This window comes from Anabrus simplex, chromosome 1 (assembly GCF_040414725.1).
Source record: "Anabrus simplex isolate iqAnaSimp1 chromosome 1, ASM4041472v1, whole genome shotgun sequence".
In the NCBI taxonomy this organism is placed as follows: Eukaryota; Metazoa; Arthropoda; class Insecta; order Orthoptera; family Tettigoniidae; genus Anabrus; species Anabrus simplex.
Genome location: NC_090265.1, coordinates 1,443,601,647 through 1,443,616,559, shown reverse-complemented (window position 1 = coordinate 1,443,616,559; position 14,913 = coordinate 1,443,601,647).

The window sequence follows — 14,913 nt, the reverse complement described above, 5'->3', positions numbered from 1 at the left end:
CTTTTACGTGCCAGTAAATCTACTGACACGAGGCTGACGTATTTGAGTACCTTCAAATACCACCGGACTGAGCCAGGATCGAACCTGCCAAGTTGGGGTCAGAAGGCCAGCGCCTTAACCGTCTGAGCCACTCAGCCCGGCTATGAAAAAATGTTACTGGGTCGTAGTAATATTCCTGAAAATAGAAATGTAAAATGTTTGTTTTATTTTTAATAATAAAAAGTATTGTTGATGTATCTGGATTTGAAAATTAGCCTGTAATCATATTATATCAATGGTAAAAATTGTGCATTTTCAGTATCCGCCAGATAATTGAAAAATGCTACGAGAGGAATAGGCAGTTGTGTTTATGTTTCGTAGCTCTAGAGAAAGCATATGACAGGGTACCGAGGGAAAAGATGTTCGCTATACTGGGGGAGTATGGAATTAAGGGTAGATTATTAAGATCAATCAAAGGCATTTATGTTGACAATTGGGCTTCGGTGAGAATTGATGGTAGAATTAGTTCTTGGTTCAGGGTACTTACAGGGGTTAGACAAGGCTGTAATCTTTCACCTTTGCTGTTCATTGTTTACATGGATCATCTGCTGAAAGGTATAAAATAGCAGGGAGGGATTCAGTTAGGTGGAAATATAGTAAGCAGTCTGGCCTATGCTGACGACTTGGTCTTAATGACAGATTGTGCCGAAAGCCTGCAGTCTAATATCTTGGAACTTGAAAATAGGTGCAATGGGTATGGTATGAAAATTAGCCTCTCGAAGACTAAATTGATGTCAGTAGGTAAGAAATTCAACAGAAATGAATGTCAGACTGGGGATACAAAGCTAGAACAGGTCGATAATTTCAAGTATTTAGGTTGTGTGTTCTCACAGGATGGTAATATAGTAAGCGAGATTGAATCAAGGTGTCGTAAAGCTAATGGAGTGAGCTCGCAGTTGCGATCAACAGTATTCTGTAAGAAGGAAGTCAGCTCCCAGACGAAGCTATCGTTACATCAGTCTGTTTTCAGACCAACTTTGCTTGGAGTGAAAGCTGGGTGGACTCAGGATATCTTATTCATAAGTTAGAAGTAACAGACATGAAAATAGCAAGAATGATTACTGGTACAAACAGGTGGGAACAATGGCAGGAGGGTACTCGAAATGAGGATATAAAGGCTAATTTAGGAATGAACACGATGGATGAAGCTGTACGCATAAACCGGCTTCGGTGGTGGGGTCATGTGAGGCGAATGGAGGAGGATAGGTTACCTAGGAGAATAATGGACTCTGTTATGGAGGGTAAGAGAAGTAGAGGTAGACCAAGGCGACGATGTTTAGACTCAGTTTCTAACGATTTAAATATAAGAGGTATAGAACTAAATGAGGCCACAACACTAGTTGCAAATCGAGGATTGTGGCGACGTTTATTAAATTCACAGAGGCTTGCAGACTGAACGCTGAAAGGCATAACAGTTTATAATGATAATGTATGTATGTATGTATGTATGTATGTATGTATGTATGTATGTATGTATGTAGGGGAGACCGGGGCTAGTTGTTACAGGGGCAGGTTATTACAAACATCTTTTTGAAAAAACCAATAGGAGCAGCGCACCCCTCTCCATATAATGTGTTGACCTTGCCGTCCCTCACAATCCAAGGGAGTCTCAGGCTGCGTGTGGATCTGTGAAATTTTTCAAATGGAAAAGTTTATTTTCGCTGTGTGTTTAGGCAGCGTCTTGCACCTTTCCGATCTTTAACCACGTGATCAAATATACAGGTAAACAGATTTTTTCTGTTTGTGATTAAAACCCTCAGACATAAGCCTTAGTTTTCTAATGTAAGATAATTCTAGCTTTCCACTGTGATTAACTGTAACACAAAATATAAGATGGCGCCTACTGGGGCTAGTTGTTACTTACCACGCGGGGCACGTTGATACATGTAACGATTCTTCGTGGAACAAGTCTGGCTCAAGTATATCCACAGTTACCATTAGCACAGATAGTCTCAAATTACCAGAAACATTAGAAGATGGAAATTCAGCATTACGGCATGTTTGAGACATAAATAATTTTAGAGGGGCATTTTTTCATATTTTTTTGTCTTCACTGTAGGCTACGTGAATAAACTTCAGCTCAGACCATTATAAACTAGTAGAGTATTGGTTTAAAATGATGTTAATTAGGCCATAGGGGCAGGTGATAACCTATGATATTAATTGTGTATGTACGGTCAGTCCTAAGCCATAAGCCTGGTTGAATCCTCAACAACTCCACCATCAGCTGTCATGGATGGCCTAGGCATCACTGAAGAGGCGTACAAGGGAAATGAGGAGTGAGGTAGTTTACCGTTGCTTTCCTCACCGAGCCAGGAGTCGCAAACATATCAGTCTGCCAAGCCCACTGAAATGCATGCACCAACTGACCTGATAAGCAACATTTTCACACCATTCATAGCAGGGACTGGCTGCATAAGGAATGACATTACTAGCATCGCTCATACCTCAGTCACTGTCATATTGTCAAAGCCAAGGATAAGACTGAACAGATAATTATGTTATATTTAATGAATGGGCTAAACATATTTTTAATTTAAAATGAAAATTTTAAATATTTATCATATTTTCAGTGACATTTTACTCTATGTAACAAAGTGCCCCTCGCATGTAACAACCTGCCCCGCTGTGGGGCATGTTGTTACAGAATACCTAATCTTATAATAATGTATCTTATTGACAAATGTGTCCATGTTCTAGAAATTTTCAACTGCTATTCTTATGATAAAAGTTTGTTCCTTCTATCAGCAAAATTGAAATTTCATTTACTATTCACCTTAAAATTTAAAAAAATGAAAACCAAAAATTGTAACAACATGCCCCGGTCTCCCCTATGCATGTATGTACGAACTTTTAAACCACCAGCCGCCACTGCCCTTACAGTTTGAGAATCCCGAGGGATATTTCACTGTTATAAATAGCGGAGTTTGTCACATGTTTTTCTTCCATGTAACAAAGACGTTGGCTATGCTCCATGTCACTGTCGCTCTGAAGTTTACGCTTCATGCAGCCACGAGCTGGGTAAGTGGCTTGCTTGGGCGATATTTAACACTTAACAGCGACTTGTGTCTTCGACCTCAACGGATTACAGGTAGTCCAGATGGCTCCAACATGTAACTCTCTTACCTTGTTCGAGTTGCAACTATTTCTGGGGCTTTGATTTAAAATTAGTTATCTCTTCACACGATTCACGTAGTGTTTTATTTCCCCAATGGTATTGGAGAATTTTCACATATATATTTTGGTCAAAATCCAGATCACAAAACGCAAATATCCTGTCCTTACGAGATACAGATCACATTCAGTACTGGTGAACTTGTTTTCACAGATTATTTTTATGTATTACTATTTATTTAGGGACTGCCTGGTCGAGGCGGTAAAGGCGTGCTCTGTTCGCCCGGAAGGACGTGGGTTCGAATCCCCGTCAGGAAGTCGTAAAATTTAAGAAACGAGATTTCCACTTCCGGAGGTGCATACGGCCCTGAGGCTCACGCAGCCTACACCAAAAATGAATACCAGGCTAACCACTCTGCTGCTTCACGTGCCGAGGTTAACAATAGTGGAAGCCTTTACCTTCCACTCCTCCAAGGGCCCTCATGGCATATACGGAGGTGACTTTGCTTTGCTTTTGCTTGCTATTTGTTTATTTATTTATTTATTTATTTATTTATTTATTTATTTCGAGTTTACCGACTTGAGATTTCCCCTAATGTCGAAGCATACAGAAAACAAGATAAATTTGAAAAATAATTGTGTGTAATTGATAGCATATTGGTTGGTTAATACAGTACAGTTGAGATATATTGTTTCATTTAAAAGTGTAGAAGATCTGGTTCTTCAGGATTCGGATTGAATATTTCAAGACAGTCACTGCAACTTCTCTTGTTCATGCCTATTCGAGGTTAAATGATTAGTAGAACTTGACGAAAAAAGAAAAGAATGGTTACTCTAGCACCAACCATTAATTCGATGACTTCGATATCATCCAACTGGTATTCTTGTTGATAGAATGGTTCATACAGTATGCTGTTTTCTTTTCTTCAGACATGAATACTTCTCGTACTGTAGCTTATGCGAATTTTACCTAATATTCTACAATTTGCCAGGCCTAGGGAGACTTTCATTTTCACACCAATTGTTTTCCTTCCTTTTGCCAATATTCTCCTCTGATTAGTGTTAAGAGGGAATGGTTGCTCAGAATCACTACCAGGCGCTCATACTGTAGCATCACTCTCATGGTCTAAACACGTGTGTGGGCTAATTTGGTGAACTACAAACCTATTTTGATGCAGTTGTCACCGTTCTACGGAGCATTTATGGAGGGAGGTTTGGATGTGTGAAACATGAATCTACAACAAGGAGCTAAGCAGTGGCAATTGTTGTGAAGGAAGCCAAAGAAAACTGTCAACGAAGCGCTTTCATGTCTTGTGCTGCCTGAACTATCAAAGCTAAACCCTAAATTTTGGTGGAAGAATTACTTGACATAAATAAACTCAACAAAAATATCCGTGACGGCTTGTAGGCTACCTGTCTGTGAAAGGCAGCCCTCAATAAGCGTTTCGAAGTAGAATACGTCTACACTGACAGGCGAGCGTTACAAAAATAAGAAAGTTTTAAAATCGAATGAATTTCTAGACGACAGCAGTGTTCATATGTGATTTTAAAGACGAAGGGCCAAAACTTCTAGCACCAGGAATCTTACCTCGGTTTGACCATCGCGTGATGCAATAGTGCTGCCATCTCTAGGTACTAAAACCGCCGTATCGTGCGTGGTATCACGTCATGTTTGTTTGTCCAACCCTTGTCCCGTTTCCCTACGGGGTCGGGTATGAGGTGAGATGAATTTGTCGTGGCGGTTTTTTATGACCGGATGCCCTTCCTGACGTCAACCTCATCAGAGGAGTTAATGAGAGATGAAATGAATGACGTGATATATGATAGTAGGGAGAGGGTGAAACCCGGTGCCGGCACATAGCCTACTCCTGTCGAATAGCACCAAGGGGTCTGCTCAAGGCTTAACGTCCCCATCCGACGGACGAATCACAATCAACAGCGTCATATGCCCTCACTCCATATGAGCACTGCGGAGAGGTTTGGAATTTAATCCAGGCTTTTGGCACGCAATCTAGGGTATCACGTCATGTGAAGTGTCGTTTTATTCATCTTAGGGAGTTCTATGCGTGTACGGAAAAAAAGTCAAATAGTGAACATTTGAGAAAATTGTAGTGTGAAGAAGTAGGAAAAGTGTCGTTTCGAAAATTGTCGGGATATATGGACAATAAATGGATTCAAAATCATCAGAAAAGTATTCGATAGAATAGAGTGGTTCTTCAGAATTCCAAAAAGTCAAAAGTCACCAACGATGAGCCTCATAGAGATTGTCTGAAAGGCGGCCAAGTATCATGAGGCTCGTTCCACGGTGCTAGAGTACCGGCCGAGCATATTCACTGCCCCAGAGGTGGAAAGTGCTTAGAACTCGTGTCCTTGAAGATGTATACATTTGTCTAGACTAAAGAAATAAAATGCCAACAGTAAAACTTCAAATCCATGCTGACTAGGTACTTAACTCCGCCTGTTATTATTTCTTGATGGATGCAGTACTTTTTCATTCTTTTTTCTCTTGGAACAGGTCACAGCAAAATATAGCTTCCACCGAAGTTTCAGTCTCATCCATGGCTGTGACAATATGGAAGCTGCTGAGATATGGGTGGTGCTGAGTAATGACATTCGGAGCACGACCACTGCGTCTTCAGTATTATGAAAGATGTTTCTTATAGAGTCAGTCGTGCTACTATAGCACATTCTGGTGCTGTGAGGACAGCAATGGTAAACTACATCACTCCTCATCTTGCTTAGTACTCCTCATTTTGGTGCTGCAATTGGTTTTGCTGTTCCTCTATATCCGCATAACATCTGGTGGTGCTGTTTGAGAAGCCAACCAGCCTCTGGGCTGATTACCGAACTGACAGAGAGACAGACAGACAAATAGACAGACAGACATATCTAACGTCAAAATTTGTGACCGTGACCGCGACACTAAACCGTTTATTTTGTACAGTCCCTGGCCAGATTATTAGGCCACCTCCAAGAAAAGATGTAAAATATACAGTATGCTCTTAGTTTCCATATTTCTTGTCAAATTCATGGTCATTTAACACTTGGAATACATCACTCACTTATTGTTGGCCAATAATATGTAATCCTGACTGTTGACCAGTTCTTAAACTGCCAATAATGTAACAAATTAACAAAGTAGTCTAGACAAATCTATTCCCTGAAAATGTTCTGTTCATTGTTTAGTATCATTTAGCTGAGTGTCAGCGTATCAGTGCGGTCTGTGAAGTTGGCTTTGGTGAAATTATTGTGATTTAGTTCATTGGCGCAGTTCCTTTCAATTTCTTTCAAATAAGTTTTGGCAGTTTCCTCACTAGGACAAAATTTTCAGAGGAATTTCCGAATATTGACATGGGCAAGCTCAAAGACCTAACAGATGAACAAAAAGCTGTAATAACTCATCTTTTAACAAAAGAGAACTATAATATAAGTGAAATATCCCGAAAATGCAATGTTTCGCGACAGTCAATCCGAAGAATAAAGGAGAAGTTAGGGAAGGGCTTGACTTTCAGCGCTAGGAGGAAAGGTTCCTGTGGTCGGAAAAAGATAATTTCGCCAAGAGGTGAATGTAAATTAATAAAAATAATTAAATAAAATAGAACTGCAACGAAGAAAGATGTGGTGGATAGTTTAAATGAGGTGGGAATTCCAGCATCTGAAAGAACAGTTCGGCGAACATTGAAGAACCTTGGCACCAAGAACTGCAAGCCGGCAAAAAGTACGGGAACTTCACTGCTGATGACTGGAGGAAGGTGAGTATCAGTTCTGGAAACTATTTTCACATTAATATATTGATTATAGCAAAGTATAGCATGCACTGTAATTTGTTTTGCAGGTGTGCTTCAGCGATTAATCGACTTTCGAGGTATTGTCTGACAGGAAACAGTATGTGAAACGCAGGCCTAATGAAAAACATAATGAAGACTGTATTGTACAAACTGTGAAACATCCTCAATCTGTAATGATTTGGTCAGTGATAAGTGCTAAGGGACTTGGACGCCTTTACGTGGTGGAAGGGATGATGAATCAAGTGCAATATAAAAAAGTGCTTGAAACACAACTCCTCCCTCAGCTGCACGATTGGTATCCAAATGATGAAGAAATAATATTTATGCAAGATTCCGCCCCATGTCATACTGCAAAATCTGTGAAAAAGTTTCTGGCTTACAATAAAATACCGTTACTAGACTGGCCTGGCAACTCACCTGATCTGAACCCCATTGAGAACGTCTGGGAGCTGCTAAAGCGTCAAATTGGCAAAGAAAGAATCACAAACAAAGTGACATTGGTTGAGAGAATCACTTAGAATTGGAATTCAAATGAACATTTGGTATAAATGGCTGTAAACAATATAGACAGCATGCCGCGACGAATTCAAGAAGTAATTAAAGCAAGAGGCGGCTTGACAAAATATTGAGCTGTTAGTCTCGACATGGTGTAATCACTTTAAAACTGTAATGTGTAATGTTCATAAATGTTTACAAATGTTATTTGTACACTTAAGACAAGAAAATTAAAATATAAAACAAGATATATTTGTTTTTTCTAAATAATCTCAGAGTGGCCTAATAATTTGGCCAGGGACTGTATATTACAGTTCACACTAAAAATCAATCTTGAAATTAGAAATTATGTTTTGAGATTAATTACATAGCCTAATAAATTTCAAAATAGAAAGATATGCGCCTCAATGATATTATTGAGATGAAAGATACCTTTTAACGTATGTAATTTGTATCCATATTTTAAAAGTTGACGCTGTTTTACTGAAAGGGCAGGGATGGTTTAAATACGTATTGCATGGGGAGAAAACAGTGAGCTAACAGACAGAAGCACTTTGGAAAAACGTCGTAATGAACTACGCATTAATAACGCCAGCGTCGCCATAAGACCTATCTGTGTCGGTGCGACGTAAAGCCCCTAGCAAAAAAAAAAAAATATATATATATATAAGGCCAGCGATGGTCGAACAATGTACATTACCACAGATTCATCAGCCTGCTGTAGGGGCAGACCCTTACTCAGTGCCTGCTGGCTTGCGAAAGCACTGGAACTGGAGGGTAGGTGATGGCGAAGCCTGCTCCCCCCGCTTGGCAATCAACACAAGTTAAATCGCCTCCGATATGCTGTTAGTTCTAGTAGAAAGAGACAGCAGAGAGCTTTGATGGTGATGATGCTTGTTGTTAAAGGGGCCTAACATCTAAGGTTATCGGTCCCGGCAGAGAGCTTTGGAAAGTGATGATACTAAATAAAGTGTTGTGCCTGTCCCCACGTGGGACATGCTGCCAGACAGATATAGTGTTAGGTTGCGTGGCACTGGAGGTATGCTGACATGGAAAATCCCCATACGCAGAAAGAGTAAAATACCTACAGGTAAAATCTGGCAAGTTCTACATAGCACATGCAAGGATGTGGGCTGTAAAAGTCGAAGGTAGTGTTACTTAGGATTAAGGATTTGTATCATGCAAATCATAACCATTTTCCTAGTATTTTTCAGTTATTAAAGAGATCAGTCGGTCTTGTCACTGCCGGATTCGGGCTCGGGTCCACTAGAGTCCGGGGTTTGTGGCTGCAGGATGACCCCACGGTCCACCAGCCCGCGGTTCCTGGTGCCAAAAGTCTCCGTTTGCGGAGAAGGGAGGATAAAGAGCCAAGCCTCACGTGTTGTCAGGGACTATTTTCTTCCGCCTATCGATGTGCCGTTCTTGCGGTAGTGGCACGCACAGTCGCTTAACTGTAAGTAATGAAAGAATCCATGTACATATATAATAAAATACATAAGTAGATACATATTAAATAAATTAGTGAGTAGGTCTCTTGCAGATTGCGGGTTGTGTCTTCCGCTCCCTGTAGGCCCCTAATACTGACAACGTTACAAAATAATAAAAATCGGGCTACGGTTTTGGTAGAATGCAGATCAAGTTTCCGTTCCTATGTCGCTATTGTGAGGAGAATTGAGGCGTCGGCTGGTGGAATAGCTTGTCGCTCAGCTTGGTGCACCTTCTGTAAATCGGTACGGTACCTCACTTGTGTCCCTTGATGGAGAAGAGAGCTGACAAACAAACAAACAAACAAACAAACTAACTAACCAACCAACAAACGAACGAACAAATAAACAGTTAAATACAAAGGCTTTTTATAACAATTTACAGTTTAGCGTATCGTGTACAGTGTGTTAATGGTGGGAGCATAGAAAGGGGGTTGAGGATGAGCTTGTTCCTTCTCTTCCTGTGGCTAAACAGTGTGTGTTTTGGAGTGGGGTGTTTCTCCCAAAGATCAACGTCATAGCGTCCTATGCCTTTTACTAACGGATTGATCTTATTACCTCAAGAATTTGTGTATATCATTCAGGTCAATAAAGAGGTAGTGTTTGAGGCCGGGCGTTCGAAACTCCAACTCAATTATTTTACTTTGACCACAATACGAAGAAATATGCGCGATTTTACATGAATAAGGCATTCCCCCACAATTACAGGCCTCCACCTGAAACTGTTGGAATATATGGGGGATTTTATTCATATGCTAATTCCTACGCTTTGGAAACTCTGGAAACAATTTAAAAAGCATGCAAAGAAAATGGAAGACTACCGCACTACTGGAAGAAAGATGAACTGGCTGTAAATGTCGCTCATTTCGAGCCAGTCATAATCAACATGAATGACAGCAGGTCCGATTCATCGGTACATAGTGATTTTTCAGACGACAAATGTTGACAGAATGAAATATTGTAAATATGTAAATAGTAATGAAAATGACCAATGTAAACATAGTACAGTGTACAATTCCTAAATTAGGAAGCCAACCATTTGTAAACCTGCAACTGAACGCCCGAAGTCCTTATGAGAAAATCTGATGGAAAATGGAATTTGTATGAGGAAGTAAAAAAAAAAAATGTTGAAAGTGAACAAAAAGCTGTGGTCGTTGCGCGCTGTGTTTACTACTGAACGCGCAACGCTGTACCCGCTTTCACCACCCCGCCTACTGTTAATGACACGGTCCAGCACTCATACAACTTCCTATCAATATTACTCTTCGTAAATTCAGTATCACACTATACGGTTACAGTGCTTGTAGTTTCTGATAACCGAGCTCGATAGCTGCAGTCGCTTAAGTGCGGCCAGTATCCAGTATTCGGGAGATCGTGGGTTCGAACCCCACTGTCGGCAGCCCTGAAGATGGTTTTCCGTGGTTTCCCATTTTCACACCAGGCAAATGCTGGGGCTGTACCTTAATTAAGGCCACGGCCGCTTCCTTCCCACTCCTAGTCCCTCCCTGTCCCATCGTCGCCATAAGACCTATCTGTCTCGGTGCGACGTAAAGCAACTAGCTAGTTTCTGATAACCACGACTGAATTCTTCAAAACAAGCCCAAATTTCCTGGTATACGTTTATCCTGAGCTGAGAAAAGGTTGCTGTAGAAAAATTATAAGAACTTTTTTTGGGTGGCTGAAAAAACTGTAATTTAAGTATTACACTACAAATACATATGGCTACAACATATAAAATGTCTTTACCATCAGATAAGTAGTTGTCCATGTATATACTTTTAAGTGAGCGGTTCGTAGAAAAAATCCTAAAACGGACAATACTGTATTTACTACAACCACAAATAAAAACGAATTAATGAACTTCAAAGAAGTTTGTTTTATACCTACGCGTTAATGGAAAATTAAACAAGCAAAATATCGGTAAAACTATTTTGAAATGAGCCTGCCGGTTCATTTGTAATTAACGTCAAAATTCGAGTGTCCATAATACAAAATCCGACAGTATTTTATCGGAGACATTTCCTCTCGTTGTTAAGAATGAGGGTTCGGTGTGGCCTACGATATCATGTGGTTGTATAATTTGGCGCCTTCTTTGTTAGGTTTGAGGCAACACCAACTAGCGTGTTTTGAGTTGAAGCCACCTGCCAGAACTACCTGTATGTCACGTGTGCTTATGATTCTCGGGGTGGAGCATGCAGAGATGACATTAATAAGTGTCCCTCACACTGGCACGCTTCTAGTGTGACAAGTTCTGATATTTCTAGTTCCATATGTTTGCTGTATTTTCTCGCCAGAACTTCCACGCCTCCAAGGCGAACTTTCCTGTCGCGTCTGCACACTTTCTGCCCTGTTACTGTGAATCTGGTACCCGTGGGAGAAATGCCTCCGTGAATAGCGTGACGTGTATTGCGTGTTTGACTAAGAAGGCTTCGAGTTCTATTTTGTGGTCACGCATGTCCTCACAGTTCCATATAAGCGCCTGCGTATTGCTATTCAATTATTATTATTGTTGTTGTTATTGTTAGGTTGTTCAGCCGTCAAGGGTTTATGAAGTCAGAGATGAAATTCGCCAGGTCTCCCAGCCAGGAAATCGACAGTGTTTGGGCCAGTAATCTCAACAAGCCACCTCCAGCTGCTATTAGGAATCTATTAAGGTGTATGTTCGGTAAGACTGTTTTCAGTAGTACGTCTAGCCGACCCCTGAACGTTACCCCCTGCCGCCTCCCCGGTGGGTCTGCTTTTAAGAAAAGAGGGTGGTTATAGGTGGTTAGTGGGTGGGTGCTGGGATTGTGTCACGGGTACCTTCACATTCTGTTTCATCTTTTGATTCTTCCTGCGGGTAGTGCAGGACACCTGGGTAGATCGAGGTCACTGTGTGTGAACTTACTTCTTTGCTTTGGTGGAGTGAGTGTTGGGCCTTTATGGAGGAGGGATTATTGTGGACGGTGGCGGTGGGGATTTGGGCTGAGGACCCGGGCTGGGGTTCATCCACCATCCTTGAGGGTTTCAAGTTACCCTTGTCTCCAGCTTATGAGTTTGGATTTTTATCTTGGCCCTTTGTGACTGAAGGGCCTGAAAGACCAAAGTGGCCTTTTGTGCCTGAGGGGCGTTGGTTGCCCCTGATGGGTCTGCGAGGCCTGAGGGACGTACTCAGTCTTTGGGGTTGTCGTGCTGATCACCCTGTTTCCTTTTAAACATTGATTGGCGGCTTCGAAAGCCGAGTGGTGGGGACAGTTTCTATAATTAGCCATATGACCTGTTTCGATGCGACGTAAAGCAACTTGCAAAAAAGAAACGAATGTAATTGTTCAGAATTATTCCAAACTAACAAATCTATACTGCCAATAACTTTTCGTAATCTTCAGTGGCACAAAAGAAAAAGTACTCTGTGAAAAATACTGTACTATGGAATCTTCCAGGATTCTTGACGAAGGCAGTCACCGACGGTAGGGATAATGGTTCCTAGAAGTCAGTCTCAAAAATAATTCCTTGCTTGCTATCTCTACCACAAAACTGAAAGTGAATCGATAGAGTTTGTTTATTAGCAGTTACGTATTAATTGTTCCGTTTTCATCAGGTTATTTGTTCAAACGATACCCCGAAATGGGTACATTTCCGTGTTAGGCAGTTTACCGTTTTGAAATATTATTTAATATAAGAAATTCCTCCGTTACGAAATTTATTTTCCATTTTTACTCTTTTCGAGTATATGGAATATGGTAAGCTTAATATTAAATTCAGTAAAGTCTCGATAGCTCGAACCTCGACAGATCAGTTTTTGGACAATTCGTAGAAAATACGTTGTATTTCGAAAACATATTAGGGGCCTGGTGGACCACAATAGTTCAGACAATGGGGAAAATTTACAGCCCTTATGTGAGTCGAAGGTGTTAAGTGCTTGTAAACATCTAGATATACACAACGGGTGTTACAGATTCGACTTCATGCCCAGAACTTCAGTCATTCCATAGATTCTTCAAAAGTGCACATGAGAATTATACTCAAACAAGATAAAAAATATTCACATACGAAATTTGCAGCTTCTTCAAACCTACTTATTTGAGAAAAATATCACAGTGGCAGACCAGTCGCATTAATGCTCCTAGTACAGGCTTAATGAAAGAGTGTGCGAGCCATGGAGTAGCGGAATAGTAAATTAGAGTCAATTCTGTTGTTTGGCACATACAGTACAGTATACTCCTTAGATAGTTTACATGTACTGCAGGCAATTCAGTATCTAACTGTAATACTGTTTATACCATCATTTTACCTAAAACTATATTATAAGTTACTTTGAAATACGCATCGGTTTAATTTCTTAGACACAATATTGTTCCTCCTCGACAAGACGGCCTTCAGGTAAGTCGGACGGATCTACGACTACTTTACAGTCTGTCTATCTATATCGGTCCGTCAATCCTGAGGATCGTGATCTCTGAAGATATTTCTTTGTACCCATTTCCATCCTCCACGGTCTTCTGCTATACGCCTATACGGGTAGATTGTATGAACGATGTCTTTGTTGCATGTTTTATGCCATCTGTCCAGCGTATAGGTGCTCGCCCACGCTCCCTCTTTCCAGGCACGTTTCCCAAGATTATGTGGTTTTCAAGGCTTCCTTCTCCACGACGCATAATATGACCAAAGAATTGCAGAATCCTCTGTTGACATTTTGCGGATAACATGGTACTGATGTTCAGCTCGTTGAAGATGGATTCGTTGGTTCGAAATGCTGCCCAAAGAATGCGAAGCATTCTTTTCCAGCACCACATCTCGAATGAGTTGATCTTATTCAAGTCTGAAGCTCATGAAGTCCACGTTTCAGCATCATAGAGGAAGATAGAGAATACCAGTGTCTGTACCAGTCTCATCTTTAGATTTATAGAAATGGAGCGATCCTTCCAAATATGAGATAACTGAGACATGATATTCTTGGCCAAGGCAATCCTTCTCCTCATATTTCACAGCTGTTGTTGCTAGTTATAATGGCACCCAGGTACAAAATTTCTGAAACCATTTCCATTTCTCTGAAGGCACTGAGTTCATTCAGCTTGCCAGGCCTATCAACTACCATAATTTTTGTCTTTCGCATGTTGATCTTCAAACCCAAACTGATGCTCTCAGTTCTCACGGTCTAAAAGCTATGTCATTTCTGCCTCATCCATGGCAATCAATACAGTGTCATCTGCATATCGGAGATTTTATATCTTTCTGCCACCAATAGGGAATCCACCAGTCCATCCAGCCAATGCAGTTCTCATGATGTACTCACCATAAATATTAAAAAGCTGGGGTGACGATATACAGCCTTGGCCCTTTGTGTCTTGAAGATTTCAGACACCTTGCCATTTATCCTGACAACTGCTGTGTTTATGATAGTGGGTAACACGAATTATCGAGAGTTAAGTGTAGCCTAATTGTGATTTAGTATCGTGAGGCCTACAGGAATACGCGTAATCGTCATCTACCGTGTAGGAGATGGAGAATGTTTCGAATGAATACTAAATTGAGAAACGACTCTCTTTCCTACTATGTCGATATATAGGCCTATATCATTTTAAATCGAAGTGTTTATAAGACTTGATACAAATTCAACAAACTTCTACTTAAAGGCACGAGAAAACAGGCAAAACCGTTCTTTACTTGCGTACTACTCGACGGGTTCTTCTATCAACGACCACGACTAATTCGTTCTTTACAGGTCTGTAATTTTCGACGAAGAGTAGGTTGGTCTTACTGGTACAGTGAGCAGAGCTTCGTCAATAGCTACATTTCGTCTCCTCCGTCTATTCACCGGGCTAGCCTTTTTTAAATCACTCCCTGGGTAACGTGACTGTCATTAGTCCCAATATTGTGTTACTCCATACTGGTAAACATCCTTTGCCTCAGTGATATTTCATATTTGTCAATACGATAGCATTCCTTCTAGAACCTTGTACAAACATCTATTTTTCAATACGTCTTTGCTTAAGAGTTGCAATACCCTTGTTTAC